The 24,691-nt window shown below is 37.4% G+C and overlaps 1 protein-coding gene across 13 annotated transcripts in view; it reads right to left on the reverse strand.

The window, feature by feature from the left end:
* LOC146398907 (uncharacterized) overlaps positions 1–24,691 on the reverse strand; it is a 109,300-nt gene that overhangs the window by 65,898 nt on the left and 18,711 nt on the right. For 10 of the 13 annotated variants that reach the window (XM_084980801.1, XM_084980791.1, XM_084980795.1 and 7 more), the window contains exons 2-5: positions 10,904–11,235; positions 9,759–9,903; positions 7,661–7,839; positions 1,716–1,897 (exon numbers count right to left, since the gene is read on the reverse strand). The gene's annotated coding sequence lies outside the window, so the exon portion shown is untranslated. The remainder of the gene's footprint in view (positions 1–1,715; positions 1,898–7,660; positions 7,840–9,758; positions 9,904–10,903; positions 11,236–24,691) is intronic. The other 3 variants (XM_084980797.1, XM_084980796.1, XM_084980794.1) reach the window with 1 other exon arrangement.

Genomic DNA, 24,691 nt, shown 5'->3' on the forward strand with positions numbered 1-24,691 from the left:
TATGTTATTCATCCTTTTTGTTTCATTGTCTCTCTCCCATTAATCTCTTCTGTTCCAACCTTTTTAACCCCAGTCATAATCAATTCACACCTAGACTGCTGGAGTTTATGGAGGAGGAAGGGAGACAGCCTCTTTAATCTCCATGGCACTAATTTACCTCAGGTCCAAACTAAGCTGTCTTTAAACAACTTCCAGGTTAAGTTGCCTACAAATTTTTTTTTTCATTTTATTCCTCTGCTTAGATGACTCTTCTCCTCTCCCCCAAATATAAACTCCAGTCATCCCTGCTAGGCATCTAAGATACTTCACAATTTGAACCCAACCTTTTAAACTTCCAGACACCAACCATCACTCTGGCAAGACAATTATGTTGACTCCCAGCTTTGCTGGTTCCTGCTGCAGCACCTTTTCTCAAATGTGCCCCTGAGTGAACGGATCTCTCTCAGGACTCTGGGTATTCAAATTCTTAGATCCTTCAGGACCTGGTCAAGTCCTACCTCCTTCATAAAGCCTTCCCTAAAACAGCTTATGAATAAAACATAGTATATTTATGTATATTATAAATATTCTGTGATTTGACAAAATTTGTCAATAAGGCACTTTGTACAAAGAAACAAACAAACAAAAAACCATACACATTAAAGGATCAAAAAGCATAATATTTCACCACGACAAAAAAGAGGACTGGCTAAGTCTTCTTTGAGAGAATAGAAATGTTCCATCTCCTGTAGAGAACTGATAACTTAATGCTACATAAAAATTATTTACCTTTTTTGTATATCATTCATTTTAATGATACTTTATCTAATCAAATAGTATTGCCAAGGACAAGGTATCCAGATATGTTTAGATAATTAAGGTTAAATTTACTTTGAGTTATAATCTCCCGATTTTAACCATTATGCATTCCAATAGTCTTGGGAAGTTAACAAATCCATAAAATTAAAGTCAGTCTTTCTTGAGAAGCAACAATAAAATTGCTTCCATTTTCACAAGTGGTTTACATTGAAAACTCCTTGGATTTTCTAACAGCAGTCCTTTATAAGTTATTTTTTTTACATAGGCAGCAAAGTCCTTTGATAAGCTAATACGACAGTTAACATATTTCCAAATTGTTTCACTATTAAAAGATACATTTGTATGGGGTTTTGTGGTTGTTTTTAAATGGCCACACCCATGGCATATGGAAGGTCCCAAGCCAGGGATTGAATCTGAGTGGCAGCTGTCCTTGAACCCCCTGCTCCAGGCCAGGGATCAAACCCATGCCTCCCCAAGGCACTGCAGTAGAATTCTTTTTCTTTTCTCTTTTCCTTTCTTCCTTCCTTTTCTTCCTTGCCTTTTTAGGGCTGCACCCATGGATATGGAAGTTCACAGGCTAAGGGACAAATCAGGGCTACAGTTGCCAGCCTACACCACAGCAACACGGGACCCAAGCTGCATCTGCGACCTACACCACAGCTCATGGCAACACTGGAACCTTAACCCACTAAGAAAGGCCAGGGATCAAAACCTCACCTTCATGGATACTAGTTGGGTTTGTTACCACTGAGCCACGACACGAATTCCCACAACTTATTTTTTAAAAAGCATATTTCTCCAAAAATAATTCAAAAGAAAACAAGTATGATATTCCACAAATACTAACATTCCCTGCCCATCTGGGTTCAGATCAATCATTTAATATTTATCAATAACATAGTGAGTTTTTATGATACCTTGAGATCTTGCTTGTGGCAAGAAGTTCAGATTCCTTCCCATAGAAATCAGACTGAAGCTGCTTTAGATTTTCCTGATTTTTTTCATAGGCATTTTGTAACACTGATATTTTCTCTTTCTCTGCTGCAAGTTCCTGTGCTGCTTGTGTTGACTGCTGCTGTAGTTTATTCTCAAGTTCTATCTGAAACATACAAGTTATTTAAAACAGTATGCATACAAAAATCCAGTTACAAATACAGAATGAAATCCAATAACTAAGATTCCTGAGAACAAACTAAAGTTATGTCTTAAAATTCTACTGTAATAAAGAGTATCTTACTTAGAAATACAAAATTAAAGAATTACAAAATCTGACAAGTCCCAATTAAAAAAAGAATTAAGTAAAGAAAAAAATATTTTCACTGGTAAGTGTCAAGTACCAAGGTCTCAGGAGACTGAGAGTAACAACTACTTTCTGATGGAAGATAGAGTGCTATGCATGCTTTAGAAGATGCTGAAAGTTAAGGTTGAACTAGAGGAATTTTCTGCATGAAAGAATTTCAAAGCCATTACTGAGCTCAAGTGTATTGTTTCTGCTCCCTAAAATTCAAGAATGACCCAAGAAATTTCTAAGGGCATGTTCATTAACATCAAGGCAGAAAAAGAAATGAAAATCCTGCAAAGGTCCAACTCCTCTAAACTTGTTTTCAGTCTTTAAGAAGATTCAAGAGATGTGCACAAATTATGATGTAATTAGAAGATATGTATGTATAGTATGAGAAGAAGCACTTGGCTTTTAAAATAAACTTACTACTTCCATGAACCTGCTGTTGAATTTATCAGCAACCTTTTTGTTCCACAATCCAATATTCATGTTCTTGTCCACATCTTACTGAACATTCCAGCAGTCCTTAAAATAGCTGATGATGGTCCCTGCTAGAAACATTTCTTGAACCTGGTTTCCAAAACATCTTGTGTTTTAGGTTAACCTATTACCTCACTGGTTATTCTTCCTTCCTAAAATCTCTTACTACTGCCTTTGATCGCTCTGTAGTACAAGACCCCAGGGTTCCATCCCTAGGCTGCTTTTATTCTATAAACAGTCTCTCTTTAGAATATCCTAACTAGACTCATAGCTTTAAGTACTTTATTTACAGTTGACTTCTGAATTTAAGTCTCTAGCTCCAACCTCTGCCTGAACTTTGAGCTCATTATATCAAAGGACTTCCCAGACATCTTCCCTTGACTGACTGATAGATATCTACCTCAAGCAGAATTCTTGACTCCTGACAACAATCCTCCTCCTCAAAAAGCTACTATTTCCCCCAATAAATATGGCCATCCATCCACCTTCACAAGCCAGAAACCTAGAGTTATTCCTGACTCTTCTTTCCAGCATCTCTCACCATCCAATCTATCAGCAAGCCCTGATGATTTAACTTCCAAAAGACACTTCCAAATCATTCACTTGTAACACTTTAGTTCATGCCATCATCATGGACTTTCTGGACTACTGCAATAGTTTTTCAGTGCCCTCCTTGCTTGCTCCTTTATCTCCCTTCAGTCATATCCCATCATTTTCTGCTCAAAATTTCCTAATTGATTCTAATTGTCCTTCAAATAAAATATATCATTCTGTTATAATCTACAAGTTTGCATGTTTATGCTTTGTCTGCTTCGCTGAGCTCAGCTCATATGACTCTTCCTCTCTCCTACTATACTTGTTTTTAGAAACTACCATGCTTGCTGTAGCCAAAGATCTCTGTACTTGTTCTCCTGAGCACTGTATGTATGGCTCGTGTATTTCATGTACCAGCTCAAACCTCTTCAGAGAAGCTTCTTTGATCACCCAGCCTTTTAGCAGGGCTAAATCCATCACTGTCTTTTGTGAAGCCTCTTCCCCCCTCAAGAAGGTGTAAATCCATGAGAACAGGTTACTTGTATGCTCACAGCCACATCTCCAACACCCAGAAATGTGCCCATGGCATAAAATACATACCTAGTAATATTTCTTGAATGAATGAATGACAAATAGATGGGAAGTGGACAAATAGAGCCCAAAACTCCACTAAGAGGATCTTATAATAGTCCATATAAGACAAAACCTGGACAAAGATTATGGAAGTTGGGAAATAAGAAAAGGAGATAGAGGAGTCCCACTGTGGTGCTGTGGGTGAAGCAATCTCGCATGGCTACAGCTGTGGCATAGGCTGCAGCTGCAGCTCAGATTCAGTGCCTGGCCCAGGAACTTCTGAGTGCCATGGGTGCAGCCAAAAAAAATAAATAAAAAGAGATAGGTGCAACTGAGTTAGGAAGCAGATTGCTGGGAGATGGTGGGGAAGGGGATGCCTAAGGGGGGAAAGGGCATTGATCACCCATACATTATCAGATAATACCCCATATCCCCTCCAATGATTCTTCATTATGACATTATTTTTCATGTTGAAGACTATACTGCATTTTTTTTTTTTGGTAGACTACTACTTTAACATCACCCCCCCACAAATCCAGATTTCTTTCTCTTTATTCACCAAAGTACTCTACAAAGTCTTAACAATGATCATCATTGCCCTCTGGGGCTTATATTTGGACCTTCATTTTATCAACTCCAAATGACAGGCTCATTCATTGATTCATCCATTCATTCTTTTTAAATCACTGATAGCTTATTTGTTAGAAAACACAGTTCTCTGATTTTGGAAATTCAAATTTATTAGTGGGTAGGTTAAAAAAAACAACAGGTCAATGTAACAGTTTGATAATTATTTTAATGGAATTAAATCCAACATTCCAAAGGAGAATACAGGAGGGTCCGTCATTTGCAATTTACCCTTCACACAGTGATCAGTTTTTGTACTAAAACAGGTATGATCACATTTCCCCCTTCTTAAAAACCTTTAACCTTCCAATATCAAGTATTTAATGTAGAAACAGTTATCCATCTACTCTGATCTTACTTCACCCAATTCTGTAGCCTTATCTCCCCTCACTTCTCCACTTACCATGTATTCCAATAGCGAACCTCCTATAATGACATCTTTTTAAGTTTCAAAAACTTTGCTAGTATTGCTTCCTCCTTGAAATATCTGCTTTCTTCATTTATTTAGGGCAGAACCCATGGCATATAGAAGTTCCCAGGCTAGGGGACAATTCGGAGCTGAGGCTGCCAGCCTACACCACAGGCATGGCAACACCAGATTCAAGCCGCATCTGTGCCACAGCTTCTGGCAATGCTGGATCCTTAACCCACTGAGCAGGGCCAGGGATCAAACCCGAATTCTCATGGGTACTGGTCAGGTGCGTTACCACTTAGCCACAATGGGAACTCCTTCTTCCTTTTTTTAACTTTTCAAAATTATAATCATCTTTAAAGATCCAGTTGAAATGCCAGCTCCTCTAAAAAGCCAGCCAAAACTTCTACTGAGCTCTATTTTTTTCTCTTTTTTATTACAATTTTCTTTGTCCTTACATACCAGCTTCCTCATTAAATTATAAGCTACTTAAGAATAGGGGCCATATCCTATTCAATCTGTATTCCCACATTAGGTTTCAAATAAAGTTGCTGTAGGAACCGATAACTTACAGCCGTGCTGGATCCTTGTTCAGTGGTTCCCAAACAATCACATTAAAAAAAAGGAAGTATATGCATGTGTGTCTTATATATAGTGTATGTACACATACACATCTATACCCTAAACTTTATCCCTGTTTTTCCTATTTCCCTGTGGCCCACTAATAAGTTTCCACAGACCATCACTGTGTGGTTTGCCGTGCGCACTGACAGTCTTGGATCACAGCTTGCCTACTTCCATATACTATCCCACAACTATTTTGTTTGCAACATGACACTGGCAGAGTAGACAACAACTCTATGACCCCATTATATTAATTCAGAAAGATGAATCACTTCCCTGTGACCATAAACCTAATAATACGTATAACATGAAATTTAAATTCAGATCTGCCTGACTCTAAAATTTACCTTCTTTCCAGGATATTATGCTGCTCCTCAATAAAGCCAAACTACTCTTGCCTCTCAATGATTCTCTAGTTACTCCAAATTCCAAAACTAATTTAGAGACTGGACATCCACCCAGCACTCCCTCAGGGTTAAAAATTGTGTCCCTTTTTCTGGCATCCATGCACTAGCATAAGTGAACTACTTACTGTGAATGAATGTCTCCAAAATGCACGTTTAAGCCTAGATCCCCAATGTAATGGTATGTAGAAGTGGATCTTTGGGAGATCATTAGATGATGGGGGTGGAATCCTTGTGAATGGGATTAGTGCCCTTCTAAGAAGGAATGAGATAACTGTTCTCAGTCATATCAGGATACAGCTGTCTACAAGCCAGAGTGGACCCTCATCAGACACTAGCTATGCCAAGTACCTTTATTCTAAGTTTCCCAGTCTCCAGAACTCTGAGAAATCAATGCTTATTGTTTTAAGCCACCTAGTCTATGGTATATTTGTTTTAACAGACCCATGTAAGACAACTACTGATAACAACACTTCCTCTAAATCTCATAATTCTTAAGGTGGTATCTAGTAAAGCCATGCAAAGTAGAAGAAATATACATTAACCATAAATCTGGAAGAAATCTTGTTGTAGCTAGTAATTTAAAAGAAAGAAAATGTGCTAATAGTTGTTAAGACTTTTTACTTATTAAATCAGGTGCTATAAAAATGATCTAAGGAATACTTTAATATGAGACTAATGGATTTCTTTGGTTTGTTTGTTTTTGTCTTTTTCTAGCACTGCACCCAAGGCATATTGAGGTTCCCAGACTAGGGGTCTAATTGGAGCTGCAACTGCCAGCCTATGCCACAGCCACAGCCATGCCAGATCTGAGCCTCGTCTACAACCTACACCATAGCTCACCACAACTGCCAGATCCTTAACCCACTGAGAAAGGCCAGGGATCGAACTTGAAACCTCATGGTTCCTAGTCAGATTCTTTAACCCCTGAGCCACAATGGGAACTCTTGAGGCTAATGGATTTTGAAAAAACAAATGAACTCAAGATATCAAATCATAAACCAAAATACATATTGTGATAATTATATCCTGACTTCTGATTACATATGATAACACACAAAAAAAGAATAAAGGGTCATTAGAAAATTACTCTTTTGTAAAGCAGCCATAATAATGGTTGTAAAACAGAGGTCCACATAAAAGAATGTATTTGTGGGGTTATTTTTTTTCCTCTAGTAATATGACAAGCCAGCTCTTAATGCTATGAAGTATTTGGTTCTACATATTAAGGATTTTATATCTCCCTTCTCCCTGCATGAATTAACATAGAACAACCATGAGGAAAACCTCATTTTGTTCAAACACTAAGTTCATTCCACTTTTATCAACTCTTGGTCTGGACAAATATTAAAACATATTTAAGAATGAAGAACAGATGCTTAATAATAACTTATCATAGGTTTGGAAATAAAAACCATTATGATTTAACTTAAAAGTATCAAACAATTATAACCATATGAAACCTACATTATATACGTTATAGTAGATATAAATATATCTCACATTGTGATTTTTTATCTTGATTATTTCCCTTAATAAGGATAATTTATTGCTAAATTCCTTTAAAATTTTCTAATACACTAGAGATGTTTATACATTTTTCTCAATGTTGTTGTATCTTATTTTACAAAAAGTTTTGTCTATCAAACAAATGATTAGTGTTATAAGAATTATCGAACAACATGATTACAGTGAATGGAAATCCAGACTTAGTCAATCATAGAAGTACAGTTGTGTATTTTAACTTCAAAAAATTTGAGCATGTATAAATTTTTCTTTGTTGCACCTCATCTGTGTTAATTATCATGTTACTATTTTCAATGCACAATTTTGCTTCCCATAAAAAGAAAACAAATATCACTATCTTCCCATAAAAAGAAAACAAATATCACTATCTTCCCATAAAAAGAAAACAAATATCACTACCTTTTAATCTCTCCTTGGAGTGCTTCAATTTGCTTTTTCTTCTGTTCAGTCAGTTGCTTTAACTCATTTCTGTTACCCTGAAGTCGTTGTTCTTCTTTTTCCTTTTGTTTTAAACTCTTCTGGGCCTGCATTAGTTGTCCCTGCATTGAATTGCACTCCAATTTCAACTGATGAGAAGTCTAAAAGAAAATAAAAATCTGTTTAGCATTCTTTTATCCATTCACCCTACTTCAAGCTAAGCACTACTCTAAGTAGAAACTACTGGGTCTGATGGCCATAAACAATCCACTAGTAAACCACAAAAAAAGAAAAATCCCTGTCCTCACAGAGCTTTCATGACTGACACTATGCACTATTAGATGGCATGCTGAATTAATCTTCAATATTTGTTTAATCCTCCTTTCCTTTTTAACTTATATATTTGGATAGAGCTTGGAAATGGACTATTCCTTTACATCATAACATAGGGAAAAACAGCATTCATCTCTAGATTGCTGAAATGTCTACTGCCTTTCAAGGATATGCAAATGCTACCTGAGCCTGTTAGCCACCATCAGAAAGGATAGCTTCATATTAACTGCAATAAAACCAAAATAATTTTGGCAAATATGTTTAGTATTTGATGAAACTAAACTATACCGCACACAATTTGTCATTTAGAGATCTGAGGAATATTTTGTTAATACCTTCTTTTTACAATCTACTAGGATATAGTTCTGTTCAAAATTAGACATCATATAGAAGCTAAGAGAGGTTCCTCTGTGGCCAAGGAGAACTACACATTCTCCGACATTTCTAGCTAAGGTCATGTTTCATGTTTTATGCATATTTCACTATGAACATAATTTGAGCAATTTGACCGTATTCTGAGTAACTTTTGAAAAAAATTCAGTGCTTCAGCTTATCTCCAACACAAAGGGAAATATTTTGTGCAAAGCAGGAATCAGGTAGTATAACAATAATGATTAACAAGTACCACTGGTTATGATAACCAATGACAAAGTAATAGCTAACATTTGACCATTTATTTTGTTAAGCTGGTTTTCTAAGCACTTTGAAATATATTAACCAATTTATTTCTCAAAATAATTCTATAGTGAACATTCTCTTATTAGCCTTATCTTCTACTGAGAAAACTGGAACACAGAGAGATCAAGTTGTCAGCCTAAGACAAGGCAAGACAGCACAGCTATTAAGTGGCACAACCAGGATATAAATCTGGACAATCTGGATTCAGAACTTATACACTAAACCACCATAATTTTGCCAGTTACATGTTGGCATCTAAAACACAGGTGTCTTCTTTCAAGCAACAACCAGAACACAACACTACAGATGTGTCAGGACCAGGTTTCACTACTTTATCAAATCAGATCTCTAGAAAGCTACATGCCTGGACTCTGGCTGCTGGAGGTATGCCTTCAGAAAAAATAGCAACATATTACTATACTCGCTTAATGTATATTATACTCTTGCTTCTTTTGATGGAGAACAACAGAAGTATTAACCACAGAAAATCTTTTTTTTTTTTTTTTTTTTTTTTGTCTTTTTAGGGCCGCACTTGTGGCACATGGAGATTCCCAGGCTAGGGGTCAAATCGGAGCTGTAAATGCCTGTCTCCACCACAGCTACAGCAACAGCAGATCCAAGCTGTATCTGCAACCTACACCACAGCTCATGGCAACGCTGGATCCTTAACCCACGAAGCGAGGCCAGGGATCAAACCTGCATCCTCATAGACACTAGTCGGGTTTGTTAACCATTGAGCCATGACAGGAACGCCAACAAATCTCTTCATTGTTAAACAACCATTATCAAATATATTAATATCAATGTCCATGAAATTGCCCTTAAAATTTCATTTCTATGGAAAGCCTATCAAGACTTTTTTTTATCCATAGTAGTCTGCCTTAATCTAAATTATCTAATTATAACTCTATAGTTAGATTACTCAATTTTCCATCTTTAATTAACTACTTTTATTTTAGGCCTCTTATCAAAAACTAGGTTAACTCTTTTTAGTAGTGGGTAGAACACAAATGAAATAAACCTTCTTTTGACCTAATTATCACTGAAAATATTTTGAAAATATAAATACCTTATTATGCTATAACATATTTTGTTACAGAAAAAGAAAATCTTAGCTCCTCTTTTTCAAGTGAGTTTTTCAGTTCATTCTGTTCCTTATGTGCGCATTCTATCTGTACTTCAAGGTGATGCTTTAAATCTTTGCAGGTTTTCTCCTAAAAAAATGGAAACTATATTATGCCGAAAATATCTGTAGTAAAATAAGACTTTTGGTTTACAAGCTTATAAGGTCGTTAGAAGGAAATAAACCAGAATTGCTGATCATTGAAGATGGGACAAAATAATCCCATTTCATTAATAAAAACAGGCAAGTATTATAGCAGTAAGGAAGGAGGAACAGGAAAAGGCTAAGTGTTTCAATCATCAACCAAGAGTCACAATAAATAATTTAGATAGTATTTGGGCAAGATTTTAGAAAACTTTGGTTTGGAAGCCACATTTTTTGTCACAGAATTAATTAAATTAAATAACTTATGTGGTTGTGGATATGGTTTGGTTTTTTTGATCACATCTGTGGTGTGCAAAAGTTCTCTGGCTAGGGATCAAACCCATGCACACCACGGCAATGACCCAAGCCACAGCAATGACAATGCTGGATCCTTAACTCCCTGAGCCACCAGGTAATTCCAAATTATGCTATTTTAAACGTAGAATAATATGCTTCAAAAAAAAGGAAGCAAGGAAATTCTTAAAAAGAAAGTGTTGAAATGATAAATAAAAATAATCACATATACTTTAAGAGGGAATGTGTACAGATAGATGTTTTCTCCAAACAGAAAGGAACATAAAAGTAACATGAAAATCTTTTTTTTAGGAGTTTCCATTGTGGCTTGGCAGAAATGAATCCAACTAGTAACCATGACGGTACGGGTTTGATCCCTGGCCTTTGCCTCACCCAGTGGGTTAAGGATCTGGCATTGCCATGAGCTGTTGTGTAGGTCACAGATGCAGCTCAGATCCCACATTGCTGTGGCTGTGTTGTAGGCCTGCAGCTGTGGCTCCAATCCAACCCCTCCTGTGGGAATTTTCACATGCCATGGGTGTGGCCCTATAAAGCAAAAAAGAAAATGTCAAATATGAATTAGGCAGAAGAATCAGTACATTTTAAATATTATCACTTCTGCTTAAAAAAAAAAGTAAATACAAACAACTAACCATATCTAATATAGCAGCTTTTCCCTTCTGACTTTCCTTTTCAAATTCACTTCTGGAGTTCTTCAAAGAATCAGAAACTTTTGATAATTCCTCTTTTGCTCCAGAAAGCTCTGTTACTAGAGTTTCTTTCTCCATCTTCACTTTGTGTAGTTCTGTCACTGCTGCTTGAATTTTGTTATTCAATTCTTCCTGCTGCATTTTTGCATTTTGACTTAAATTTTCTATTTTCTTGTTTAAGGATTTTTTTTCCTTCTTCTTGCTTGGTAAGCACTTGCTTAATATTTTCAAGTGCTTCAGATTTCTTCTGTAGATCCAACTTTGTACTGGATATGCTATTTAAGAAAAAATTTAATAATGCATAATTTATCACCTCTAATTTACCATTCAAAATAAATTATTACTTTTTTAAACTTTTTTGTATCCTTAAGAAGTAAAAATAATAATTTAATGTATCAAGCCAGTACCACCTCACACCAGTCAGAATGGCCATCATTAGTAAGTCTACAAATAGCAAAGGCTGGAGAGGGTGTGGAGAAAAGGGCACCTTCCTACACTGTTGGTGAGAATGTAAATTGGTACAACCACCATGGAGGTTCAATAATATGGAGATTCCTCAGAAAACTAAATACAGAACTACCATATGACCCAGCAGTCCTATTCCTGGCCATATATCGAGACAAAACTTTCATTCAAAAAGATAAATGCACTCCCATGTTCACTGCAGCACTATTCATGATAGCCATGACATGGAAACAACTTAAATGTCCATCTACAGATTAATGGATTAAGAAGATATGGTACATATATACAATGGAATACTACTCAGCCATAAAAATGAATGAAGTAATGCCATTTGTAGCAACACATATGGAACAAGAGATTCTCATACCAAGTGAAATTAAGAAAAAAGAGGAAGACAAATACCCTATTTCATTTAAACGCAGAATCTGAAATACAGCACAGGAGTTCCCACTGTGGCGCAATGGAATTGGTAGGATGCAGGTTCAATCCTTGGCCCAGCACAGTGGGTTAAAGGATCCAGCATTGGTGCAGCTGAGGCATAGGTCTCAGCTGCAGCTTAAATCTGATCTCTGGCCCAGCAGCTCCATGGGCAGCCCCTCCCCCCTCAAAAAAATGGCACAAAATGAACCTATCTACAAAAGAGTAACAGACTCCCAGACTTACAGATTTGTGGTTGCCAAGGGGAAATGGGACAGACTGGGAGTTTGAGGTTAGTAGAAGCAAACTATTACATTTAGAATGGATAAGCAATGAGGTCCTATTGTATAACACAGGAACTATATCAAGTCTCAGGGAACTATATCTTGGAAGATAATATAAGAAAAGTAATATGTATATATGTGTGTGTGTATGTATATATACATGTATATGACTGGGTCACTTTTCTGTACAGCAGAAGTTGGTACAACATTATAAATTAACTGTAATTTTTTTTTTAAAAAAAGCAAAAAAAATTTAGTCAAAAAATAATAAAACCACACAAAAAAATGCCGTAGAACATCTGTTCTGACTATTTAACAGATAAAGAAGATTTACCTCAAGTAAATAAATTAGTGGTAAAGTCAAGACCATCTAACGCCCCTGACTTAATCCCCAAAGAAAACTGTGCATAGAGCAAACCTAGCCTACGACAGCCAGAAAAGTTTTCCCTGTACTCTAAAGAACCTATTAACCCCTGAACATACAGAAATTTGCCTCCTTCCTTGAAAACATAAAACACATTATATCTTTGAAACGACTTAAACTTCAAAACACATAAGGTAAGTAGGAAAAAAATAGAAGAATATCTCATTTCAGATAGAGGAAGGACAAAAGATTTATTGTAATCTTAGAACCTAGCAGATTATGTAAGAGATTTGTTATTATTTGCCCCTTAAAAAATGCTTTCTGTAGCTAAATCAGTAAAAATTTATAAGAATAAGGAAATGCACATATTGCTGTAAGAGTTAAAGACTTCTCTTTTCATAAAATGAATACAATTATGTTTATATGCATATCAAAGGAAAAGCACATATTAAAGATCAACAAGTTTCTAAAGAGAAAATAAAACCAGATGCAAAGTAGTATTTCTAGAATGTATCCTCTTTCTAGTGTATTTTACCATCAATGTACTTACTATAAATTGAACAATATGTTAAAGAGAGATTATTAAAAGCTATATCAGCCACATAACTGAAGTTAGGTATTAATACAATACCAGAGCTGCACATATACCTTGAAAATTTCGAACTTTTAGTCCCAGAAACTTACTTTTACTTTCTAAAAAGTAGCTAGAAAAGTGAACTACATTCATAGGATCCTGTACCGCACTGATTTTTAAAGGTCTAAACAGAAAAGTCATTGTACTAATTATTACTTTACCATTTTAATATAATTAAAATCCATGTCAAGCAACCTTGAAATTAGGACTTGATATATTTATTCACTATGCTATTTAACTTTCCCACAAATAATTATTATAAAATCATATGACTATGTGAATCAAAGACAGCAATAGAAATAAAGGCCTTCATAGTGACTGCAAAACTTAGCTGTTTTTTTAAAGTCACTTAGTAATAAAAAAACAAAACAAATCAAAATGAAAAAAAAAAAAACCACACATGATCTGGGAAACCTTAACACTCCGTTCTCAGAAACTGATAGAAATGACCAGAAGGGAAAAAATGGCAAGGATATGGAAGATTAGAACAATATTATCAACTACCTCAACCTAATTGATATTTATGGAATACTTTACCCAACAACACATATGTGTACCCATGGAAAATTAACCAAGATAAGCCATATACTGGGCCCTAAATAAAACAGTTTGAAAAGTCTGAGTATGTTCTCTGACCTCAGTGAAATTAAATGAGAAACCAGTAACAGTAAGATATCTACAAGAATCCCAAATATTTGACAAGTAAACAAAATACTTCTAACTAACCATGATCAAAGAAGAAATCACAAAAGATATTTGAAAATATATTAAACTGCAGAGGAATGAAAATATAAGATGGAAGTTGGTGGGCTTGAATAGCATCAGTGGCCCTTGAGAAAGGTGGGCCCTGTGCCCTGTTATGTGGGCTGAGCCTTTCAACCAAGGTTGAGGGTTTAGTCAAACTCTAGATATGTTTACCTAGCTTGCCTTTCTTAGGTAGTACTCTAGAAAGGCAGGACCCAACATAGGAAATGTTCGTATAAAGGGAAAAAACAAAAAAACAAACAAAAAAAACCTTAGTAGAAGTGGAAAGAACCACTGATCCCATAAGTGTCCTTGGGAAAGAGAACAAGAAGCAACTCAGAGGTCACCTTCAAAGACACATGACTGGCTTCCAGAGGTGACAACCAAGTTAGTGGGTGATACAAAGGATCAGGTGTACTCTCCAAACGTCAGCACTGGAAACTATGATGTTATCAGTGAGAAGAAATGCCATTTGCACCTGTATATCCTCAAATTCACAGTATCAGGACCCAATGTACTAGATATGAGAACAAAAAAATTTTGTCATCCCTCCCAAAACAAGGATGCAACCATGAAGGTGTAAAACAACTTAATTATTGATGGGTTTTATTTCATTTCTCTGAAAGGTAACTTTCCCACGCACCCAACTTCCATCTTTACTACTGAGAGTCAAAAATCTTCATGCTCTTGCCACAGATCAAGTCCGTCAACACAGTCGGAATGGAATATTTGGCATTTAAAGACAAAGTCTGCTGAAATGTGACTGGTAACAAGCCCTCCTATTTAACCATATTATATGGATTTATTTTTATTCATGTTAATATAAGCAGTTTATAGAATCAAGTAAATCCTTAAAGATGTGATGATAAAATTGAAATCTTAAAAATATGTTAATTCTTAGTTTACAATGCTCCCCCTTAAGTCATTAAGCTTATGTTTCTTTCTCCACTTCAACTTGTTTACTCAATTCTGTAGCTCTAAGCTCTAAATCTGTGTTCAGTTGTCTTTGCTGTTGTAGATCCTGCAAAGCTTGCTCCTTGCTTGCTTTAACTTCAAGTGAATCAGCTTCCAATTTCTATTGAAGAAATATAATAACAACTTTAATGTCAATTATCTACTATAACATTATACCACTTTTGTTTACATTCAAACTGGTGTTGACATAACACACAAAAATAGCCAAAAATATCTGTTATAATAAAAAATACACTCTGAAGCTTTCACTGAATAAAGCTGCCATTTATCATGGAATATTTAAGAAAACCTAGCAGCAGGCTTCCTATAGGAGAAGCAGTCACTGAGTTTTTAATTTTCAAAATTAACTCTAAGAGAAAAACTTAAAATAATTATATTTGTTACCTGCGTAAAATTTATGAACTAAAGTCCGAAAAAACTAAGTAACAGGTTCACACATGGGCCCACTTAAAATATGTACTCCTTTATAATCACAGTTAATAATACTGAGATAATTAGAACTATTCACAACTAAAATGCAGTTGTCATGTCATCCTTCTCATTAACACCTATTGACCCTAAACATAAAACCAATTAAACTTCTGATTTTGCTTCTTCAATCTCTTCATCTAGAGATCATTGTTCTTCACAGTGTGATTTTTGTGTCATTCATGTAGATATAACTGTGGGCACTTTTACAAATTCACAAAAGTCAGGAGTTCCCTAATGGCTCAGCAGATTAAGGATCCGGCATTGTCACTGCTGCAGCTCAGGTTGCTGCGGTGGTGCAAGTTTGATCCCTGGCTGAGGCCCTTCCACATTCCATAGGTGAAGCCAAAAAAAAGTCAAACTGTTAAGTACATAGTTCAAAAATCTATGAGCAAGACATTTTCTTGTATAGCAGTAAAAAATTTTGTGCCCTAAATATTTTATAAGCCAATCTAGGTACCTGTAGTTCTTACTCAAGGCTTATATTTGACACTCAATGTAACTATGTTAATTCTATGTAACAGATGGAATACGTCCTAAAACAATGATTAGAAAAAATATCTAATATCCAATGTTGTGATAGGTTACAATAAATATTATTGGTTCTAAATAACTATTTTTAAAAGATACTTAAATAGACTTCTCATGAGACGCCTTCATCTAAAAAATTAGTTTTTTGTTTTTTTCAACCATTATGTCGAGTAATTTGTCATGCCATGTTATTGACCATAAAGAAAATAAAAAAAGGAATGCAGAGAAGATCTGAAAATGTAATTTTCTTCTTCCACGTTATACTGATGTGGATGTGGATGTATACAAATTCAAAGCCCAGGATTCTACAGTTGTACAGAAGTGCTTTATCTGACAGTGGAGGTATAACTTATATATATAGTAACTTGAGAAATTTTTAACTTACAGCAGTTTTAATTTAAAGGACAAGGGACTCAGGTCAAATCCTTCTCTCATATGTGTAGCCACTTAATCTCTTTAGCTCCAAACTTTCATCTGGAGTTGTATTAAAGAAAGAAGTTTACCATAGTGTAAATTATAATAAATTTAAATGATATTAAATTAGAAACAAAACCCAAAGAGTATAAATGTAAAGTTTAAAATAGGAAGAAATATGCCATCCCTGAATATTATACTGGAATAAAGAGGGAAAGAGACAGGAATGATATAGCAAAACAAAAAATAAGTTCCTCATAATTACAGAGTAGATCCCTGGTTGGCTGTCTCTTTGAAATATTTACACATACCATGGAACCAGTATATATGTTAACTGCTATTTGCAAAAGCCCTCCTTTAACAAAGAAGTTAAAAGTAAAGATGGAATTCAAAAATCAAACAAGAAAAAGCACAGGTAATTTTTTTTGGTTCCCAGGCTAGGGGTCAAATCAGAGCTATAGCCTACACCTAGCAATGTCACAGCCTACAGCAACATCAAATCCAAGCCAAATCTGCAACCTACGCCACAGCTCATGGCAACGCCAGATCCTTAACCCACTGAGCAAGGCCAGGGATTGAACCTGAAACTTCATAGTTCCTAGTTGGACTCATTTCTGCTGCGCCACGATGGGAACTCCATTTATATATTTATTTATTTATTTATTTATTTATTTAATTTATTTTTGTCTCTTTGCTATTTCTTGGGCAGCTCCCGTGGCATATGGAGGTTCCCACGCTAGGGGTCTGATTGGAGCTGTAGCTGCTGGCCTACGTACGCCAGAGCCACAGCAGCATGGAATCCGAGCTGCATCTGCGACCTACACCACAACTCATGGCAACGCCGGATCCTTAACCCACTGAGCAAGGGCAGGGACCGAACCCGCAACCTCTTGGTTCCTCGTCGGATTTGTTAACCCCTGCACCATGATGAGAAATCTTTCTTTTTTTTTAATTTTTAAAACTTTTACATCACAGCTTAACCTTTGTTTGAAAGTTTGAAATCTTAGATTCCATCTGAGTCATCAATTACATTGCTACAGGAACAGAAAATATGGCGAAATTCAGTTTCTTTTATACAAACCCTAATTTGACCTTCTAATTCTTCAGTTTTCTGTTCTAAAGAGAGATGTTTCTCTTTATATTCTTTAAGATGACTTTTCACCTGACTGCCATATTCTTGCTTATCCTGCAAATGTGTAGTGACCTGAGCCAGTTGAGTAGTGACTTTATTCAACTCCTTTTAGAAAAGTAAAATTAAAGTAATCAGTAAGGATTACTTTACTCTAGTTCCCAAATGATCGGTTAAAGTAAAATAGAAAATTCTAATTTTATTGAAGAAACTACTTTGAGTAAGACAATAGATAAGTCTATCAAAGGTTAAATTTACCCACCAATATAAAGGACCTGAACTGAAGTTATACACAGCCTGAGATACTAAGTTTACATACCTAACAGCTCAATTAACTTTCTCAAGGAAGAGTTACTTTAGGAGCCAAAAGATACAGTAGAATATTAAATAAGCTAACAGTAAAATAATACTGTCACAAATAAATATTATCAATGTTCAAGGCAGCATTTTTTAATAATTTATTAATTATAATGATAACATAATGTTCATTTGGAATATCTAGTTGCACAGGGAAAACAAAACAAAAAAAATACTAGGAAATCCACTACCCATAGATAATCACTATTAATATTTTGATAAATTTCTTTCTAGTCTTCTCTGTATGCTAGCCTCTATTTTCTGATTTGTATGTTTAAAATAACAGGTCTTGCTTTACATAGTGTTTTATTGTAACCTTTGTTTTTCCATAACAATGCATCATGAACCTGACATTATTTTCTAAAATATCATTATACATCACTACATAAATTTCCGTTTTATTGATACAGACCATTTTTTAGCCAAAGTCTTATTTTACAGTCTTAGGTTGCTACAAAACTTTCTGCAGAGATGCAAAGTATGATTATTCCTTAGGGTAAAGGACTAAAGGTGAGCTAAAGAATAAGAAAAATCCGATACGGGAGGACAAGATGGCGGAGGAGTAGGGGGACACGCTCGCCCTCTCACACAAACACAACAAAAAAAGCACATCTACAGAAGAAATGACTCACACAGAACAGCAACCAATCGCTGGCAGAGGAACCTAAACTCCAATAACGGCAAGAAGTTCGTGAAATTATTGGGCAGAACGGGAGAAAAGAGGAGAGTGAGAGAAGGTGAATCCGAGTGGGATGGGCGCTCCCGAAAGGGAACTGCGGAGGAGAAAGGGATCCCGCACCCTGGAAAGTCACCTACACGGGGGAAAGATCAAACGAACCGGAGGAATCTCCAGATGCAGAGAAGAGTGTAGCAGTCAGTAAGTTGGAGTACGGAAAAACCCATCAAGAACCCAACGGACCATCTGAACTACGGGCAAAGTCACCAAAAATTGAGACGCCTGGTTGGGGGCTGGGCACCGAGACCTTGCCTCTGAAGGTTAGTCCCCGAGAGGAGGCCGGGGGACGCCTGGGTGGGGGCTGGGTACCAAGACCTTGGCTCCAGAGATTAGTCCCCCGGCTAGGGGGCGGGGCAGAGCGGAAACTGCTTGGGAGGTCTCTAAACCATTTGAAGGGGCAGAGACTGCCTGGGAGACTAGAAAACAAAGCTGTCGCAGAGGAAGGGAGCAATACTCTAAGGGCGGGGAAGTGGAAAGCCGCCTCAGAGGGAACCTGGGAGAAGAGCCTGGTCTGCACCCGTGCTGGGGAGGGGAGAGAAGAAGGGGTGGGTCCCCATAGAATACCCCCCACACCACAGCAAGCTTACAGGTCCGCTAGCTAGCAGAAAGCTGCGCTTCCCAGTGCATCCCCCCCGCCCCCACCACCCCCTATGCTCTCGCTGGACCTGGGGCAACCTGCCATCCAGGAGGGCTGGTCTCAACAATTGCCTGAAGCCTACCACCACAGGGGCTGTCCCTGCACAGGCCTGCTTGCCCTTTGGAGGGGCTACACTTCTGCAGAGCAGCACCAAACACCACCAGCACCCTAGAAAAGGCCTGCAGCCCAGAAAAGCTAGAACAAGCCTAGCCAGACTGTGAATAGATCGGCCTAATTCTCTGACGGTTTTTCTGAGACGGGCTGCCCCGGGGAGGAGCCTCTTGGGTCTCCAAGGGCCTTGCTACCCGCCCAGGCCCCCAGGGGGTGCTGAGAGCTAGTGGACCCGCTGCATAGGACTGCCAGCTCCAGGCAGGACCCCCTGCCGCCCAGAAAAGCTGCAACAAGCCTGGCCGAGTTGGGAAAAGATCTCAGACGGTTTTTCTGAGTCGGGCTGCCCTGGGGAGGAGCCTCTTGGGTCTCCAAGGGCCCTGCTACCCGCCCAAGCCCCCAGGGGGTGCTGAGACCTAGTGGACCAGCTGCATAGGACTGCCAGCTCCAGGCAGCACCCCCTGCAGCACAGAAAAGCTGCAACAAGCCTGGCCGAGTTGGGAAAAGATCTCAGATGGTTTTTCTGAGTCGGGCTGCCCTGGGGAGGAGCCTCTTCGGTCTCCAAGGGCCCTGCTACCCGCCCAAGCTCCCAGGGGATGCCCCACTCCCGTGAAATAACTGCTCAGCACCACCAGCCCCCTGGAAGGGCCCCTGCGGCCCAGAAAAGCTGCAACAAGCTCAGCCAGACTGTGAAAAGATTCACCTACATCCTCAGGCTGTCCTTCTGAGTTGGGCTGCCCTAGGGAAGAGCCTCTCAGGTTCTCAGTGACCCAGATAGCTTCTCCAGCCCCCAGGGGGTGATGCACCCCTGAAGAGCAGCTGCCCAACACCGCCAACTCCCTGCAAGAACCCCACAGCCTAAAAACACCAGAGCAAGCTCTGCATGACCAAGTGAAATCTGCTACCATCGTGGGGTGGACCTCCCAGTCCTGTCTGCCCTCAGGAAGTCCTCCATTGCTTCAAAGAAACACTGTTAGCCCCATCAACACTCCAGAAAAGCCACACTGCCTTAAAAAAGATTGACCAACAACGCCAGCCCTCAGGAAATATTCCACGGTAGTGACAAGGCAAACACTACCCGATCACGGAGAGTACAACTCCAAAAGGAGAAAGAAAACAACAAGCAAGATGAAGAAGCTGAGAAACCACCCCCAGTCAAACCAACAGGAGAACTCACCTCAAACAGTCAACAATGAAACAGATCTCTGCAGTCTGACAGACCTGGAGTTCAAAAGAGAAATAGGGAAAATACTGAAGGAATTAAGAGAAGATATGAACAGTAATGCAGATACCCTCAGAAAGGAACTATAAAATGTAAGGAGGAGCCAAGAGAAACTAGAACATTCATTTGCAGAGACGCAAACTGAACTAACGGCAGTAAAAACCAGAATGAATAATGCAGAAGAACAAATCAGTGATATGGAAGATAGAATAATGGAAATCACTCAATCCGGTCAACAGACAGAAAACCGAATCAAAAAACTGGAAAGCAATATAAGAGACCTATGGGATAATAGAAAGCTGGCCAATCTACGCATAATAGGAATTCCAGAAGGAGTAGAAAATGATAAGGGAATGGAAAATATATTTGAAGAAATTATCGATGGAAACTTCCCAAATCTAAAGGATACTGGGTTCAAGATACAAGAAGCACAGAGGGCCCCAAACAAACTGAACCCAAACAGACCCACACCAACACACATCATAATAAAAATGGCAAAAGTTAGTGATAAAGAGAGGATCCTAAAGGCAGCAAGAGAAAAACAGAATGTTACCTACAAGGGAACCCCCATAAGAATATCAGCTGATATCTCTACAGAAACACTACAGGCCAGGAGGGAATGGCAAGAGATATTTAAAGTGCTACAAGGAAAACATATGCAACCTAGAATACTTTATCCAGCAAGAATATCATTTAAAATAGAAGGGGAAATAAAAATTTTTCCCAACAAACAAAGACTTAAAGAATACAGCAACACAAAACCCAGGTTAAAGGAAATTTTGAAAGAGCTTCTCTAAACCAAAAAGGAAGGAAAGGGAAGAAAAAAGAAAAGAAAAAAAAAAGAAGAAGAAGAAGAGGAAGAACTAGGACTGAGGAAATTGCAATCAGAGAGCAGTCACTCAAATAAGCCAGCATACAGATTTAATCATGAACATACTTCAAACAAAATAAAATTAAAAAGAAAAAAATAAAAGAGTCATCAAAACCACAAAATGTGGGCAAGGGATGTTAGGAGGTAAATAACCCTTTTTGTTTGTATGTATGTCTCTCTTCTTAATTTTTAATATAGTAATGAAGTGTTTGAACTTACAGGACCATCAGGCTAAAACACACAATTATGGGAAGGGGTTAGCATACTTAAAAAACAGGGCAACCACAAGCCAAAACCAAATATTGCATTTACAAAAAATGAAAAAAAAATACACTCAAGCAGATAATAACAGGAGACCATCCAACAAAAAAAAAAAAAAAAAAAAAAAAAAAAAAGAAAGGAAGAATGGAGAACCATAGAATCAACTGGAACACGAGGTTCAAATGGCAATAAATAATCATCTATCAATTTATCACCTTAAATGTCAATGGACTGAATGCCCCAATCAAAAGACACAGAGTGGCTGAGTGGATAAAAAGGCAAAAACCTTCAATATGCTGCCTACAAGAAACTCACCTTAGGACAAAAGATACATATAGATTGAAAGTGAAAGGGTGGGGAAAAGTATTTCACGTCAATAGACATGACAGAAAAGTAGGAGTCGCAACGCTCATATCAGACAAAATAGACTTTAAAACAAAAGACATAAAGAAAGACAAAGAAGGACACTACTTAATGATTAAGGGATCCATCCAAGGAGAGGATGTTACTATCATCAACATATATGCCCCAAACATAGGAGCACCCAGATACATACAACAAATATTAACAGACATAAAGGGAGATATTGATGAGAATACAATCATAGTAGGAGACCTAAACACCCCCCTCACATCAATGGACAGATCCTCTAGACAGAAAACCAATAAAGCAACAGAGATCCTAAAGGAAACAATAGAAAAGTTAGACTTCATTGATATCTTCAGGACACTACATCCAAAAAAATCAGAATACACATTCTTTTCAAATGCTCATGGAACATTCTCAAGAATCGATCACATATTGGGACATAAAGCGAATCTCAATAAATTTAGGAGCATAGAAATTATCTCAAGTATCTTCTCTGACCACAATGCCATGAACTTAGAAATCAACCATGGGAAAAGCAAAGAGAAAAAACCTACTCCATGGACACTAAACAACATGCTACTTAAAAACCAATGGGTCAATGAAGAAATCAAGAAGGAAATTAAAAACTACCTTGAAACAAATGATAATGAAGACACAACCTCTCAAAATCTATGGGATGCTGCGAAAGCAGTGCTCAGAGGGAAATTTATAGCAATACAGGCCTTTCTCAAAAAAGAAGAAAGATCCCAAATGGACAACTTAACCCTCCACCTAAACGAATTAGAAAAAGAAGAACAAAAAAGTCCTAAAGTCAGCAGAAGGAAGGAAATTATAAAGATCAATGAAGAAATCAATAAAATAGAGATTCAAAAAACAATAGAGAAAATTAATAAAACCAAGAGCTGGTTCTTTGAAACGGTGAACAAAATTGACAAACCCCTGGCCAGACTCACTAAAAAGAGGAGAGAAAGAACCCAAATAAACAAAATTATAAATGAAAAAGGAGAAATCACAACGGATACTGCAGAAATACAAAAAACCATAAGAGAATACTATGAACAACTATATGGCAACAAGTTTGACAATCTGGAAGAAATGGACAATTTTCTAGAATCTTACAGCCTGCCAAAACTGAATCAAGAAGAAACAGACCAACTGAACAGACCCATCACTAGAAATGAAATGGAAGAGGTCATAAAATCACTCCCTACAAATAAAAGTCCAGGACCAGATGGATTCACAGGCGAATTTTATCAAACATATAAAGAGGAATTGGTGCCCATCCTCCTTAAACGCTTTCAAAAGGTTGAAGAAGAACGAATACTGCCAAAGACATTCTATGATGCCACCATCACCCTCATTCCAAAACCAGACAGAGATACCACCAAAAAAGAAAACTATCAGCCAATATCATTGATGAGTATAGATGCAAAAATTCTCAACCAAATCTTAGCCAACCGAATCCAACAACATACCAAAAAAATTATACACCATGACCAGGTAGGGTTCATCCCAGGTTCACAAGGATGGTTCAACATACGCAAATCAATCAGCATCATACACCACATTCACAAAAAAAAAGTCAAAAATCATATGATCATCTCAATAGATGCAGAAAAAGCATTTGACAAAGTTCAACATCCATTCATGATCAAGACCCTCGCCAAAGTGGGTATAGAGGGAACATTCCTGAATATAATCAAAGCCATTTATGATAAACCCACAGCAAACATAATACTCAATGGGGAAAAACTGAAAGCCTTCTCACTCAAATCTGGAACAAGACAGGGATGCCCACTCTCACCACTGCTCTTCAACATCGTTTTGGAAGTCTTAGCCACAGCAATTAGACAAACAAAAGAAATAAAAGGCATCCATATAGGAAGAGAAGTGTTAAAGCTGTCACTGTATGCAGATGACATGATTCTATACCTAGAAAACCCTAAGGACTCAACCCCAAAACTCCTTGAACTGATTAATAAATTCAGCAAAGTGGCAGGATATAAGATTAACATTCAGAAGTCAGTTGCATTTCTGTATACCAGCAATGAAATATTAGAAAAGGAATACAAAAGTACGATACCTTTTAAAATTGCACCTCACAAAATCAAATACCTCGGAATACACCTGACCAAGGAGGTAAAGGACCTATATGCCGAGAACTATAAAACCTTAATCAAAGAAATCAAAGAAGATGTAAAGAAATGGAAAGATATTCCATGCTCCTGGACTGGGAAAATCAATATTGTGAAAATGGCCATTCTACCAGAAGCAATCTACAGATTCATTGCAATCTCGATCAAATTACCCATGACATTTTTCACAGAACTAGAACAAACAATCCAAAATTTTATATGGAACCACAAAAGACCCAGAATCGCCAAAGCAATCCTGAGAAACAAAAACCAAGCAGGAGGCATAACTCTCCCAGACTTCAAGAAATACTACAAAGCCACAGTCATCAAAACAGTGTGGTACTGGTATCAAAACAGACAGACAGACAGACCAATGGAACAGAATAGAGAATCCGGAAATAAACCCTGACACCTATGGTCAATTAATCTTTGACAAGGGAGGCAAGAACATAAAATGGGAAAAGGAAAGTCTATTCAGCATGCATTGATGGGAAACCTAGACAGCTGCATTCAAAGCAATGAAACTAGAACACACCCTCATACCATGCACAAAAATAAAATCAAAATGGCTGAAAGACTTAAATATACGACAGGACACCATCAAACTCCT

This window comes from Sus scrofa, chromosome 10, assembly GCF_054392235.1.
Source record: "Sus scrofa isolate SSC_HxYL_T2T_F1_AM1 chromosome 10, Sscrofa_HxYL_maternal_Yorkshire_Landrace_v2.0, whole genome shotgun sequence".
In the NCBI taxonomy this organism is placed as follows: domain Eukaryota; kingdom Metazoa; phylum Chordata; class Mammalia; order Artiodactyla; family Suidae; genus Sus; species Sus scrofa.